Raw genomic sequence first — 17,237 nt, forward strand, 5'->3', positions numbered from 1 at the left:
CCACTGTCACACAGACGTTGCTCGGGAAATTCGCAACTACAGACCCTGATACAACTTGCTCTGTGACGTCACCCGTAGCCTTTGCATATGAGGTCAGGAAAGTGACGTCACCGGCGAATCCTCAACAACCTGGAGCCGTATTCACCAATGTACGTAAGTCTCAAATCTTAGACTCAGCTCCAGTTTCTCACTCACACTCAGACTCAGCCTTACAAAACTTAATTCACGAAACATAAAATGGTTAGTTTTAGACTCAGACTCAGTAAGATAAGTCTCAAATGCTAAGTCTACAGTGTTTAGACTTACGCCATACAATCATGACGTAACGTCGTTTGAGCGTTTACTTTACAAAATGGCCGCCGCACGAGCTTCTCGCGTAATAATAATAATATTATTGAAATAGTGTATCTAGATCGTACCAACCATTTGGAGATTTATAGGGATATTGAACTTTACAGACGGTATCGTTTTACCAGACCAGGAATCGTATTTATTTGCAATATTTGCAAGGAATAGTTTGCAATACGATGCGGAGTCTGCCAGTTCCGGTCGCCCTGGCAGTGTGTATACTTTCCCGAGCAACGTGGCAAGTGGCGACAGTCAAAAATCATAAAAAAGCGACATTTAAAGTTATGGTAGCCAGAACTTTGTACTTGTAGACCTGTGCACAGGTCAATAATATTTTGACAGCTAGAGTGTTGAATTTGTCAAATTTCCAGCTGGTACGACGCTGTTCGTGCGAAACAAGAACTTGGTGCGATCGCTGATACGTGAGTCATTTGCGATGTGTGCATTTTGCAATTGTTCTTATTTATTGTAAACAACTGTCAAATTCATAATTCTCCGCGTTTGTTTTTTTTTTTTTCGTGAAAATAATCTCCAAACTGAATGAAAGTGAACATGCACTAATTTTATGGATAATACTTGTTGTTTGAATGAAAAAGTAATAACATATAATTTGCATGTATCATAAACTATAGTAATGGATATTCTCTAAATATGGAAACCTATTTGAAAACGTTTACAATACATTTACTTCGCATAAATTTTGATTTCATTATTATTACAAATCTATTTATAGATGTAGGAATTTACTTATAGATATGTATATGCCGTCAAAAGTTACACTGCCATGACGCAGTTGGTAGCGCATCGGCGCTCCAGATTATATTTCACCGACTAGTCGGTGGTTCGAAATTACAACGGGGACTTTTTTTTCTCGCAACATTTTCAATATAAATTATGACAATTATTTTTTTATTCTTGGTCTTTAATGTTATGTGAATTAATGTTTATTAATTTAAAAAAAGGTGCTATAAATAATGTGTATATTATACGCCCTGTTAAGAAGATATAGGGTACACCTGAATCCATATGTGCATCTGTCCTTGTGTCTATCTATGTTGTAATTGAGTTCCAATACAAAATGTATTTTTGCGACAAATGCTGTAGAACGATGACATTAAATTTGATTATCAAGTTGAGACACATCAGCATATTGCATCACTTCTGACATAAGGCAGAACTTTCATTCAATATAATTCACATAAATGCACCGATCACAATCCATTTATATCAATATATATTTACTTATTAATATCGTAAGTTTTCCAAAAAATGGGTCAATTTTAAAAGATTAACTTTCAAGTTTTCCAAGTACTTTGGGGTGCATTGATTGCACGCATGTGCATATCAAGAAGCCAGTGAACCATGTAGAAGACTACATAGGGCGAAAGGGCATTCCCACCATCAACGATCAGGTATGGCGTTACAGTCAGTTATGTGCAAGTCTAAATGCAATCGCTTTTCTTTGATACTTTATTTTAAACACAAATATTTAATGAAACAACTGTATGTTAATTTTAACAGTTTGCCATTAGCAATATAAGAAACATATCATCAGCATTTTATCAAATACCTAAGAAAAAATGTACAAAAATATGTCTTATTTTGTTAGTGTAATATAACATGTTTTATGTTAACAGGCTGTGTATGACGCCAGCTACAGAATAACGAGCTTCACTCAAGTTCACTGCCAGTTGGCCAGGGCGAAAGTATGATGCCAGGATTTGTTGATGTCTAATTTCAAATTCACATTACTGTATATACCATTATTCTGGAATTTCATTCAGTTCATTGAATGAAGAATTTTATTATTATCAATGATGGATATCTTGTACGCAAATAATATCAAGAAGTGTCCCAAGACACCGCATTCAACTAATATTCCTCTTTGAATGTAGAATGTATTTTATCTGTCAGTAACATAATACAATGACCAATGTAATATTTAACCTACATTTCTTAAAGCACACAAATATTGACTGGAATTTTATAAGTACAAAAAGGGACATAATCATATTTTTATCATAGAAATATGAGTATGCCCCTTTTTGAATTAAAAAAAAAACTTATTATTTTGTGTGCAACTGCTCCATAACTCTATTATTTCTAATATAGACTTTCTATTTAAGAAATAATAGAGTTATGAAGAAGTTGCACAAAAAAATAATAAGATCCTTTTAATTACAAAAAGGGGAATAAATCTACTACTAGTATATAACATGTCTGAGTTATAGCACTTGGTCACGTATTGACACTAAACACATCTTTTTCTCCAAATGTATTATTTCAATTTCTACAGTCAACTTTTTTATTTTTTATTCTATTTTTTCTTAGTCTTTTTCCATCGGTTTCTCTGTAAGTTTTGTTAAGGTTTCTCCTTGTGATCTCTTGTCGGTCTTCTTTGTGAGCGCTGCAAAAATGGATAAAAAGTGTGATTTGTATAAATTTTACAGTGTCCGACAAATTTCTTATTTTTCAGGTAGCCCACTGGGCTACCAATAAAAATATTTGGTAGCCCATAAAATGTTCCTACAAAATGATAAGAGGCAGGTTTTCATCTTTATTTTATTTCTTCATTTACATATACATAATATGTATACATACATATACATAAAACAGCAAGTAGTCTGATGTACACAGTCAATATCGTAAATTAATGTTACAATACAGGCAACGTGTACTTAAATGTAAATGTACTAAAGAAAATCATATACTACATGTAGATATTACATGTATGTGTACTTTAATTCGGACAGCACGTTAAGTCGTAAACGTACATAAAGCGTTTAGATGATCAATACGATTGACTCGTATGGTGTTAATCAATGCAATTGCTCCTTTTAACAACAAATTCCGAGTTTCAAGAAATCAAGAGTATTAAATCATTTATTTACTTGTGTCCGACTTTAAGTACTGTTCGAATTTACGTATTGCATCCGTATGTTACGACATGTGTGTGCAGTCGGTATACAATACAATAACTGTTTCAATAATGAAGGAACTGATACAGCGTAACGGTAACGATACAGCGTGTTTACATGATATTTTATCAAGAGAAAATGTCAATGCCAAATAATTCGCTAGATACCCCGGTACTTTAGTTGAAATTCACAACGAAACTTTTAATGGAAATTAAATGATCTCAATGTTGTACCCGCTACGAAATTTTTATTTACAAATAAATACACCCACGCCAATTTTCGCGCGCTTTTTATCAGGACAAAGAAATTCATTTTTTAAATGTAGAATTTTGTAACCTAAATTAGCTGTACACAACGCGTGCAAACCGTGGCAGGTTATTTACGCATGTTGCAATACAACGGTCCTGATTGGGAGCTTATTTCATCATATCTTTAAATAGAACCATATGCCGAAATTCATTTGACACTTTAGAAAATTTCAAACGTTTGTGTTGATGACTCTTATCGTCTATATTACCCACCCATAATTTGGTTTTAAAAATATAAATCGGGCATATATGGGATTATTGATTAACAGTCGATTAATCCAATTATTAATTGACAATGCAAACTAATTAGCAGGTGTTAACCGCGTTCACAAAGTTGTCATTAATATTAATTTTCGGTTTCGTTACCGTTTTGAAGAATCCGCTGTTGTTTCGATTTATTTAATGTTTTGCGTCCTTGGATATTTAACGACATCAAAAACGTTACTCATTGTTGCGGTAAACAATGAATTCCAAACTGCGAAATGATGTTGCTTCACGTGCGCCAACTATCCAACCGGTTCTCATTATATTATTAGCAGACGACAAATGTTGATTCTGATTGGATGATTAAAATACACTGTTACTGTTTAAGACATTACCGCAAGTGATCGGTGACTGATTAGATAATTGATTGCACTTTGCTATCGGATTATAAGCAATACACAGTGTATAAACACATGGTTAGTGTGTTTATTCTACGTATGTCTGTCAATAAACCGGGCTACCGCTCTTATAGATTTATAGTAGCCCGACGGGCGTCAGCTGGAAAATTTCAGTAGCCCGATGAAAAATTTCAGTAGCCCCCCGGGCTCCGGGCAATGGATTTGTCGGACACTGATTATAATAAATGGACTTGTTCTCATATTATGATCTTCAAAGGTTAAAAAATTAATACATATATATCACATAATCTATATATGCATTGGTACTATGCATTGGTACTTAGTTTTAACATATTTGATGCTAATTATGTTTAAACCAATGCATGACTTTTGTTGCATATTACATAACAACATATTATACAGTACTTGCTTTGTCAGATGGTATTGTCAGTATAGTTTTAAGAACTGGACTTCCATCCATGCAAGTTAATTATTAACTCTAAATTAATTGTATGCACTGCACTACCCTCCAATTAGAGCTACCTAAGTGATAAGTTTACCAATATTTAAATTTTCAAGATTTGTTCCAGACAATTTGAAATCTTAATTTAAAGATATCCAAAGCTTACATTCTTTCCACTTCATGCCTCTACTTTCATGACTGGTACACTCTGAAATCACATAAAAAAATATAGTGTCACTTTAAAAATCTAAATTAATTTAATCCAGTGATGTTTTTAATGCAATAAAATGGACAACTAATGTTAATATACTATACTTAAGTTAATGTATAATAATCCCAGTGTTAACTTTCAAACACAATGTTTAATGTTAATTTAATGCATGTTTTTTTCTTTTATTTTGTTTTATATAAGGGTGAATCTCTATTATATTGTATACTGTGTTGAATGTGATGTATACAATATAAGTCATATGGTTTGCATTTTCAATGTTCTATACATATGGTTAATGGTTTGCATATATATTATTATCTATTTATTTACCATATGTTCTTCTCTGCTGGCTGTTGTGGCACTCTCACTGCTTTGTAACGCATATGAAGAAGCTGCAAAAATAAACCGCAAAAATTAATTCAAACATATAACTTTGTAAAACACTTAGGCACATACGCTTATGCTCATTAATAATAATAACATGTTGCAATTATGCCTAGATTTGATGTATCTGTAACAACAGTTAATTCAAAGTTAATTTAGTATGGAACAAGAGATGTGTTTGTTAGAAACAATGCTCCCTACTGCGCCGCTTTGAACATATTTATTTGTTTACCGTTGACCTTGAAGGATGTTACTTTAGGTTTGGCATTTAATGTATTTTGTTACAAAAAAGTGGATTAATTATTATTATTAAAGAGTCGCTATAAATATAAGTCAGTTCAGTGAACATGTTACATAATACTGACTATATATATTACAAACTCAGAAGCTATAAAATGCTACATAATAAATGCTAAATTATGATAGCCAAAAAAATGTCATTTCAATACAGTCATACACACAGGTATTTTATTACTAGTATATAAAATAAAATAAAAATCTACTTGTTGAAGGCTTTGTAAATTTAAAAAATATATATTAATAATAATTTAATATGAACAGACACAAAGACTCTTCCAAAACATATCTCAGATTGGGTGCCGCATTTCTCTGACCTTTTTAATTTCTACATTGGAAGAATAACAAATCATACGTTTTGATTACCAAGAAATACAATGTTTGTATTTGCACTCGTTCCTTGAATAAATGAACTCAACAACAAAATTGAAATAGTCAAGAGATTTAAAGTATCTAACAAAAAGGAATAGAAATACTTCCTTAAATGCACAAACTTCATTAGCCGATCTAAAATTAATGATCTTAATGTTTTATTTTAATTGTCCTTATACGGAACCCTGCTATATTTACAACAAACAAAGATTCTGATACAAGTTGCCATTTCATAACATATTTCTGTGAACGAGTTCATGAATATTGTTATTTAGTGTACCTTTGGTGAGCTTACCTACATATTTCCTTGATGGGTTTAATCAATAATCATATGAATTGACAAGTGTCAGATCTTTTTTATAACACTAATTCAATTACGCAAAGACAATTATTATTAAGTTAAATTTAACGAAAAAAAAAGAAAATTGTTTTCAATGCGTGACATAGCTGTATATATTCTAGCACCATTTCAGCAAAATAATACAGTATCATAAAACATACATTAACCAATGAAAATGCTCATAAGCTTATTAACAAATTTTAACAACATAAGTAAGTATTCATTGTGATTATAACACGTAGAAAACACATATTAGGTTCGACATGTAGTAATATTGAAACAAACTAATTGCAATTGATTATAGCTTTCAACAAATTTAATTAAATGAGAGCATAACAAAAAAAAGGAATTTATGACAACTTACACCGAGCCTTGGAATTTTGGTACTTCTTCTGGCACTGTTCACCAGTTTTTGCGACCCCAAATTTTCTGAAAGTTTAATAAAAACAATTGAATGATGTATAGCAGTATTTTAGTCCAAATTTTTGACGCTCTTAAATATTAAGCTACTTTTTATATGGGTAATATTTGGAGAATTTAGCCCATATAAAAAGTATCTCTAAATTCTTTGCGCGTCTTATAAATGAGACTAGCAGTATTTATGAAACACATTACATTTCATGTTTGCCATAATGACTGTCGATTAGTTTAATATAAACGACATACAGGGTAATAGTTATCAATGTAAACTTGTAGTAATTGAAAAGTTCGTTTGGAAATGTGCAGATTGTAATCAGATACGAATAAAACACACATGGGTACGAATCTAACAGGGTACGAGATGAAAACTAAAACAATAGACCTCCTTAAATGGTAAACTTATCCGTGATATCACAAATATTCACTATTAATACTTAAATAACAATTCACGTGTGCAAATTTTGGAAACAAAGAACATGCAACTGTACCATAAATCATAACAAATGTTTGAAACTAAAACACATTCCACAATCACATCCGAAATCCGTAAGTACAATTTGCTGAGTGGTTATGCCCCTTGTTTACATAGTGCATTATTCGGCGCTAGTAAAAACGACATCGGTAGCAAATCCGAAAGTAAGCTATTAAATAAAATATTACAACTATAAGGCAGATACGATAATAACATATAACTTACACTGATATTCTGCTCGCCACCTCGTCCCATTTTTTTCTTCGAATAACCAAAATCTTATCGGCACCGATCCCCTTATACTCGCCGATAGAAGGTTCCAGCGGTTCCGAACCAGCGCATTAAAAACAATCTCTGGCTCGAACCAATCTGGACCTTCTGGCGCTTTGTTTCGCTGTCTTCAACTGCCAAACACTCCATTCAATATGTTATATCAAAAATGTCTGCTACTATTGTTGACACTATTTGGCGCGTTTTCCCTACTAGAGAGTTCGCTTAGTCGTGACGTCATAAAAAAAACACGATCTTATTGAAGTCTATTTCCAAACGCGTTCGTGAATACCAATCCTGAGTCTGTCTTTAGTAAGTCTAAGTCTGAGTCAAAGTCTGAGTTTGAGTTCAAGTTTGAGTTTATTATTGATGAATACGGCTCCTGGTAGAGTAATCATTGATCATAGTGTGAACGCCTACAATTTTAAGGCTCATGAACCACCACAAGGGTACATTTAGTAATGTTCAATTGGTCATTGTCGGTTCATCGGTTCAGGAACTATATGTACTTAAAAGTACCCGGATGTTCATAAGTATACTACAGAGTACCCGTGGTACGGAAAATACATACTAAGTAAGAAAGTACCTAGGGGTATGACCGGGTGCCTTTAAGCGTATTTTTGTACACGGGGTACAGTTAAGTGAACTTAAGAGTACTTAAGAGTACACGGGGTACTTCTAAATTGTAACTGAGCCGACAAAGCAATTGAACCAATAGAAGTCTCATCGTTGACCCGTCCGTTCATTCATCTTTGAATCGCATTTATTTTGCATTAGTATGTGAGATTATAAAACATATCTCCTTCAATTTTAATGTAGCAGGGTTCGGTATAAGAAGAACTTATACTGCCTTGCATTATGAGCTAGCTTTTATAGCGACGCGGTACCGGGTTCGATCCCCGACCACATTTTAGTAAAAGAGCAGAGCTTTGATTCTGGCAATTCTTTCAAATTAAACATCGACATTCGTGACATTTCACAGATAACGTTTTATATAATATGTAATTGTTTCCTCACGAATATCCCAAGCTTGGTTAAATCGCGGCCGCAACTGAGTCTTTTTAAATTTTCTTGTAAACGGCCATCTAATCTGACAGTTTCTTCTTTTGCTATGTCTAACCATGCAGTATGACGTCATTAGTGTGTACAATATTACGTAATATATGTGTACAATATGACATCATGTATGTGTTCAGTATGAGTCATGTTAATGTCATATATGTGAATTGTGTGGATCAGCTTGACGTTATTTTTTGGTACATTATGAGTCATGTCATATATGTGTATAGTATGACGTCATATATTTGTTTAACAGAGTTTGAAGTTTGGATCAAAAGCACCGTAACTCAAGCATCTATCGACTTCAACGACCAGACCGTTCCGTTGCCGTGAACGATAAAATGTACTAAGGGATACGTCGCGAATGATATCACGGGAACGTTTAACATCAATATTGTCAACGAGGTTTGTATGGAACTGTTTGAATCAGCAATTTTTTCATATGTATATCTATTTATGCATACCTTTCTATACCAACTCTATAAAAACAACAACAACACTTTCATGGGCGCTACGTAATTTAACATAAATGGATTTTAAACTAACATAACAGACGTGACGTGTCAAGGTCAAAGGTCAAGGACACAATTCATGTTTTTGAAAATATAATTAAGTTGGACCAATGTAGGTTTGTAAAAGGAGCAATTTCGGAAACGTTTCGGAGCACAGTATCAGCGACATGCATTAAGAAATTAAAAGTAAAAGGCACGAATTAATAGGTATGAAATTTCTGTTCAGATTGTTAATGTACTTCTTGACAGATTTTCGTATTAACGTAAAATATAATTAAATTGAATAAGTAACAAAACTATAAGATATGGGACTTTTTAAAAACATAAACACAAAGAAAAGATAAAATAAGATCGTGCCGTGAGGATCGAACATAAAGGAAAAACTGACTCTGTACTTCTGGACCACGAATGCTTTTGAAACTATTACGTAGTTTAAACCATATGTCGGTGACACATTGTTTTGCTTCGACTAACAGCGATTTAAACGCTTTGTAATTTTTGTACCAATAAACAAGCATATACGTTAACTATTTTAATCAAGTTGGGAGATATATCTTGCCTGTTTGAATATTATGAAAACTAACTTTTTGAATAAATGATTCTTTCATTTTTTTCTTTTTTTATTTAAATCTTCATTTCGCCACTTTGAAAAAAATCATTAAATAAATCTATATTAACACTAACCATATGATCTTTCAAAATCATCAAAAAAAAAGTCATGACTAGCAAGCAATCGTCATTTTGTCAGAAGATATATTTTAACGTAAAAAAAGGAATTTCACAAGGATGTCCACTTTCCCATCTATTAATTATATGCATCGTTCTAGAAAACTGGGCTTGTGCGTGAAGTGTTCACCCAGATTAGACTATGCAGTTCGCACAGGCTAAAAAGGGACGCTACTTACTGCCTTAACATAATTCTCGTGAAGAAGAGAATTAATGTTATCGTCTCTGATATGTCAGTGCGGACAGCACAGGCTAACATGTGACGACAATTGACGCGGATGCTTTAAACCCTGTTTTCCCAGAGCAAGGCTCATATACGTATTGCCCATTTAAATTACAGTTCATTGTTTAACTACAGCCCCCAGTGATAACATTACTACCTTCTACCGAACTTCTATCAACGATGGTTTGCAGGCGGCCGCGGCGACCATCCATACGTTCAACGTCACCGACAGCGACGACGTTGTCACGTGCTCCACACGAGCGCCGGAATCCACCTTTTTTTAATTGGTAGCCGCAACTAGCCCTGGTACATGGTTTCACAATTACCCCCCACCTTTTAATCGCTTTTTATTAACAGTGTTAACTAATTCTAGTTTGTCGGCATTAAATTTCTTGTGGTATAAAAAAAGACATGAAAATGAGCTGATTTTTAATTTCCAAACAAAAACATAAGTCGGACTGTGGAATATATTCGTAACCAAACCACGAAATCAACGATAATTCATGAGTTTCCTTGGCATGCGCGTTGTGTAAAAATGACGTCTCTATCAAAAAAGGTGGCAAAATACCCGAGCGGTTTACGAAAAACAAGATTTTCGTTTTTTTAGTAGCATAATAATTTTTGCCATTGCTCTTGATGATTCCAATCGGTTTAGAATATCGATACTTATTAAAGGTTTTGTTATAAAATCGGAATATGACCTTTAATACTGATTTTACAGTAATTGCTAATTAACAGAAACGTCGATCAGAGCCGCCGTTGTGTTTTCTATAGTCATTTGTCTAGTGATATAAAGTTGCTTGGATTGCCCTGTCAGTATGCAATAATATGCTCTCTTTTCCTACTGAAATATAAGCCAAACGTTTTCAACACAGATTCAAACAGTTCGTTAAATTCGTGATAACTATATATGATGCGTATAATATTCACAAACAATGTCTGTAATGAAAATGAAATAAAACCACTTTTCTTTTCAGCGTTCAGTATCCGCGTGAAAGCAGGAGTGACGTTGGCTGCAGCTGTCAGTCCGTACGTCATGAACGTTGATTGCACAGATGCCGTAACCGCCGTCAGTTCAACGTTCACCCAGCCAGTCCTTGATAAGGTAAGTAATGATGTTGTGGTATCGAAAACAAAATTGAGTATCCATTGATGTTTGTATAAAATTTAAGAGAATTACATAAGAATTACAAAACTGAAACATATTTGAAAATTGGTTAAACTTTAGTGAAGTTATGCCAATTTTAACATTTAAAATAATTTTTTTTTTTTCTCCGCGAAATCTTCAAAAAATACAATAAAAATATCTTACATTGCTGAGCATGTTTTTCCAGCTGAAAATATGATAGTCCTTAAACATGTTATGAAGATTTACAAACATTTCATGCGCAACACCGTCATGAGGCAATCGCACATTCTCGGCCCTTTCCGTCAAACAACGGATAAGTACCTCGAAGGAGATAGTATGAATACACATTTCGGAAGCGGAATTGCGGTCTACCTACGCGGGCCTACGCGAAGCAAAATTACATAGTAAAAACAAACATGGCCGGTTTTGCGAGTTGTTTACATTTCGCAAAGATGAAAATGGGGATTTTCTATGCTCTGAAGCCAGAGCAAGTACAAACTCTACAGGAATTATGGACGCCATCGTTGTTATTGTTTTTGTTGTTGTAACATTGTTAGAACGTGGGCGGACTACTTTCAACCCGTATTTCTACCGAGTCCGATTATGATAATCTGCAAGGGGTACCGAATGCGTCATTAGGGTAGCTATATTTTAAATTAACAGGACCTAGTTGTTCTCAGGCCTCAATAAAATGAAAGTATGATTTATGTTTAGCCACCATATACAGAGCAGGTAATCACGTGATAGTCAAGATGACTACGTCCATGCCAAGACAGTTATTTTTTGGCGTCTTATACCCTTTATTACATTAATTATTTTTTAAATGACGCTCACTATTCAGCCATATCAGTAAAATGTTTTGCGTTTCATATTAAAATTCGCTTTATATCTTGACTTTACTACCCGCCGATTTCCTTAGTGGAGCTGTAATTAGGTCATCCCGCTAAGTTTTATGTTTGAGCCGAGATCTAGGAAAATGTAATTTAATGCATGTGCGTAAAGTTTCGTCACATATAAGCCTTTGCCGTCCGCACATGCTAATCGGGCACTACATGTTCGGCCCAAACTGGAATTTTGCTCAGAAGAGACGGCATTTTTAAAGAAGATTACAATAAAGGCGGAAAGTGTCATCCTTGATTAATCTTGTACGACACTCTACGCACATGCGTTAAGTGGATTTTCCCAGAGCGTGATTCATGTGTTGCATTTAGGGTTTTATGCTTTCCAGTGGTTTATAGAGAAATATCAGTCAATTAAAAATGACAATGCACTGTTTAAAACAGTGAAAGTAACAGTGAAATAACGTTATTGTTTATATGTCGTGATGCCATTATTTTAGAGTAATTCTCCAGGTTAAATACCAAAAAAGTCATTTGTAAGCATAAAATAAAATTCAATTGCTTTGCTGGAAAAGCGATTTAAATTCACTCGTGATCATAGATTTGTTTATGTGATCAAGCCTGAATTAAAATCCATATTCTACCAGATCCACCAAATATCCTCTATTTCTTTTATTCCGAGTAGCCGCCGACATTTGTATCTGGCATTCCTGGGAATTCCCCTGACGTCTCAGACGACAACGTGATTGCGACGTCACTGGGAAAGTTCACAACTACGGACCCAGATACCACGTGTTCTGTGACGTTACCTGTGACAACCGTTTATGAGATCAGAAAAGTGGCGTCACCGACCGATCCCCAGAAACCGGGTAACAATTTAGAAAAAAATAAATGGGCCGCGCTCTGTGAGAAAGGGGTTTAATGCATGTGCGGAAAGTTTCATCCCATATTAGCCTGTGCAGTATGTATCAGAAACGACACTTATCGCTTTTATGATATTTTTCGTTTAAAAAAAGTCTCTTCTTAGCAAAAAATCCAGTTTAGGCGGAAAGTGTTTGCCGGATTAGCCTATGCAGACTGCACAGGCTTATCTGGGAAGAAACTTTGCGCTCATTAAACCCCATTTTCACAGAGCGGTTCGCTTAATGTTTTTTAAGGGAGGCGCCGTAACATACCACATAAGTAAACATACCACATAAGTACACATACCACATAAGTAAACATAACACATATGTAAACATAAAGCATAAGTTAACATAACACATAACTAAACATAACACATAAGTAAACATGACACATAGGTAAACATAGCACATACGAGCTTCGTTCTTGGAAAACGGGGCTTAATGCATCTGCGTAAAAGGTCGTCTCAGATAAGCCTGTGCATTCCGCGTACGCTCAGACGACATTTTCCGCTTTGAAATATTATTGCGTAAAGGCTGAAATTTAGAACCATAGTTTTACAGACTTTGAAGTGTGGATCAGTAACGCCGTTACCCAGGCGTCTATCGACTTCAATGACCCGCCTGTTTCCCTTACGTTAACAATCAAGTGGAACAACAGGAACGTTCTTAATGACATCACGGGGACGTTTAACGTCAACATTGTCGACTCAGTAAGTTGCATTCACGTTATTATAGGGTATGGGAATCCTGATGAATTGCTTGGAAAGCACTAAACTATTTGTATAAATTTAAAAACTCTTTGAAAAACGACCAGCCCTGATGGTTTAAAATGCACTTTCAAAAACTGCTGTACATCGTTATATATGTTTACTTAAACAGTGAACCTTCGACTCGATTGTTTTTCACTTGAACCCATGCACGCAATTGCGCGTAAGCCTGCCGGCACACCTTTTATGTTGTTTGCTTTGGAGTTTAACAACGTTGTGTTTGAAAAAATGAGCCTCGCTCTGAGAAGACCGGGTTAAATGCATGGGATTTTCAAAGTGTCATTCCATATTAGCATAGGCGGAAAGTGTCGTTCCTGATTGCTTGGGAAGCTCCGGCTTTCCCAGATGTTTGTTTCATATATTGGGCATGTGGTCTTTGAATATTAATAACAATTATTGACTTGACGTGTAATTTTGTCTCGCTTAAAATTCAGCGAAAACCCGTGTCGAATGGCAACTAGTAACAGAAAATATTCCAAAGTGATGACGTAATATCCTGTGAAATGATTATATTATTTGACTTCAGCCGCCGGTTTTCACCGCACTGCCTGCGACCGGAACTAACATTTTCGACGGTCTTAAGCACGCCACCGAGACCCTTCACACGTTCAGCGTCACCGATAGCGACGACGCCGTTAACTGCTCTGCAAGAGTGCCGGAAAACGCCCTTTTTGAAGTGATTGCCGGTGTCGCATCAAGTAATAAACTGGAAAAAATAACAAAAAATTAAGCCTCGTTCTTGGGAAACTGGTTTGAATGCATATGCGCTGAATGTCGTCCCTGAAAACTGTGTTTAATGCATATGCGCTGAATGTCGTCCCTGAAAACTGTGTTTAATGCATATGCGCTGAATGTCGTCCCTGAAAACTAAACTGTGTTTAATGCATATGCGCTGAATGTCGTCCCTGAAAACTGTGTTTAATGCATATGCGCTGAATGTCGTCCCTGAGCGGACCCAGGCCAACAAACGAACGACACTTTTCGCTTTTATAGGTTGTTTTTGTTTTTATGAAGTCGATTCTACACGACAATCCAGCTTAAGCGGAAAATGTCGTCCCTGATTAGCCTGTGTCGGCTGCACATGATAATCTGGACGACACTACGCAGATGCATTAAGTCTAGTTTTCAACGAACGAGGCTCATGAAGTTTAAGTTTTATATGATACTAATGTTTCATTGGCTAAGTTAGTTCACGTCGAGGCGCCATTTTCTACTGTATGATATCACAGTAGCGTTTTTAATCATATCGTTATGTTGATATTAAAGTTGCCTGATATGACTTTTATATCCGGTTTGTTACTAGTAGGCGTTGTTTTATAATCAATATTATAATACTAGGGATCAACTTTTTAGTCATCTGTTTCAATAAAAAGGTAAAAACGATTCAAATTTAACAAAAAACAACAACAATTTGATACTAAGATGTAATATATTTTAAGCACACATGCCATGAAAAAAAAACGTACCATACAAATGTAAAGCGCAAGTGCTAATGACGTTATGAATACATATATATTCTACCAAAAAAATCAACGTTCTAGCGATTATATTTTATTATCTGTTTAAAATGTGTTCACGGATGTATGATACACAGAAAAATAGGCTATTGTCCTATTGTTTTATAAAATATTATACTTGGCTCGAATATCCAAAGATAATATTATTATTTAAGCCTGATCTGATATATATTGCAATGCAAAAGGGCAGTAATAAATTATTATCTATACTTCTAGTAAAGATTAGTTCTTGTAGGTAACCGTTAAATGACGTCATAAATGTTAACAAGATGACGTCATCAAATGCATTATACAGTACAGCTAATTGTCCGCTTAGTGCTTTAGGGGTCTTTACTTGGATTTCTGCATCAGCGCTAATAACTAACATTTATAGAGATAATTGCCAAAAAAAGAGTGTCAAATAATCAGAACATTTATGGATTAAGTGAGTTTAAATCAAGAACATCGGTTAAAAAACCCACAAATATGTTTGCTGTTAAATACGTGCAAACGTCGATCAGTCTTCTAAAAACCGAAGAACAAAATAAAATAAAAGCAATCATATGCTTTCTTATAATAAATCTGTTATTCAATGTTTAATTTAAATAGAAGATATTTGTTGGATTCGGTGGATTATCGATTTTAATTCACGAGTGATCATAGAAAATAATATTTTCACGAGTGGCGCAGCCACGAGTGTGCGCCACTCGTGAAAAAAATATAATTTCTATGGTCACAAGTGAAGTAAAATCGATATTCCTCCGAATCCAACAAATTTTCTTTTTATTTTATGATTTTTTAAAAAGTTTATATACATTTTTAAAGAGTTTAACTAATGAATTTTGCTGGGATAATGACGTCATTTTGTAAAAAAATGACGTCATTTCGCAGTAAACAGTGAAAATTATCGATAGTTTTCTCTGTTAATTTTCACTGTTTGAACGCAATGATATTTCTCTATAAACCACCGGAAAGCATAAAATAAATGTTGTTTCTTGTCGATGCAGTAGGATTATTTTACGCAATTTTCTTAGATTAAAGCATTTTTAACACTGCGTGTGGACGCGCGCTTGGAAAACGGGGTTAAATGCATATTGTAAAAGTGTCTTCCCAGATTAGCCCGCCATTTTGCCTAAACTTTTGTAACTAAGGTGTCGACCCTGATTAGCTTGTTTGGACTGCACATGCTAATATAGGACGACACTTTACGCACATGCATTAAGCCCCGTTATCCCAGAGCGAGGCTCGTGTCAATATAACACATCGCTTGCACGTTTTCAGGGTTTACAATTAACGTAAATGAGGGGGGAACGCTAAGAGCAGCGAACGGACCTTACGTCATCAACGTCGACTGCTCAGATGGCGACAATGACGTCACTGCGACGTTCACACAACCAGTCATTGATACGGTAGGTTGTCTAACATGCGCAAATTAACTGGATTAGCCGTAAACCGATCAAACAATCCGGCATATACGCCTTCAATAATAGATGTTCAAGTAAATTTGGTTACACCGAAACCAAACGATACCAAACAGTCATCCCAGCTAATGTGCCTTCAATAATAGATATTCAAATGAATGTAGTTATACTAGACCCAAATGATAACAAAACAAAAAATCATATATATAAACTATACATTTGTCACTGAAAACAAATTTAAGGATGAGTAAATCGAAATGGTTTTGTTTCTTTGTCCAGGTTTTTTTCTGCGTGCAGCTTTTCTTCCTTTTTTTCTTGCATTTCAATGCATTTTTTTCAAGAAATGTATATGAGGATTACACGAATATATATCTACCAAATGTACTTTTGTTCATTACATGCTATATTCTATTGTAGTATGTATTGGTACTGTTATGATATATTAATAAATAGTATGAATCCCTGTATGTTTATATGAATTTCGGAATAAAAGGTTTTAAAAAATCATCCCGGCAAATGTTGCCTCAACAATAAATATTCCCGCCTTTGTGGTTATTCCGGAACAAAATGTGAACCGGGAGTCATCGCGGTACAAGAGTCCTCAATAATAGATATTCACATAAATGCGCTTATATTAACCAAACGAAAACCCCAAAAGGACGCCTGGCCGTTAAATTGATTTTTTTTTATTGTCCTTTTGTTTTGGCAGCCGCCGAGTTTTGTATCCGGGATCCCCGGAAGTTCCCCTAACGTCT

The 17,237-nt window shown here is 34.8% G+C and overlaps 1 long non-coding RNA gene across 1 annotated transcript; it reads right to left on the bottom strand.

Moving 5' to 3' along the window:
- Window positions 1-1,800: 1,800 nt before the first annotated feature.
- Window positions 1,801-7,252, bottom strand: LOC127869142 (uncharacterized). Its single transcript, XR_008044425.1, has 5 exons — window positions 7,152-7,252; window positions 6,608-6,672; window positions 5,181-5,242; window positions 4,806-4,847; window positions 1,801-2,755 (listed from the first exon to the last, which is right to left on the bottom strand). It is a non-coding gene; the product is annotated as an uncharacterized LOC127869142 (long non-coding RNA).
- Window positions 7,253-17,237: the final 9,985 nt, after the last annotated feature.

The sequence above is a fragment of the Dreissena polymorpha genome, chromosome 2 (assembly GCF_020536995.1).
Source record: "Dreissena polymorpha isolate Duluth1 chromosome 2, UMN_Dpol_1.0, whole genome shotgun sequence".
In the NCBI taxonomy this organism is placed as follows: domain Eukaryota; kingdom Metazoa; phylum Mollusca; class Bivalvia; order Myida; family Dreissenidae; genus Dreissena; species Dreissena polymorpha.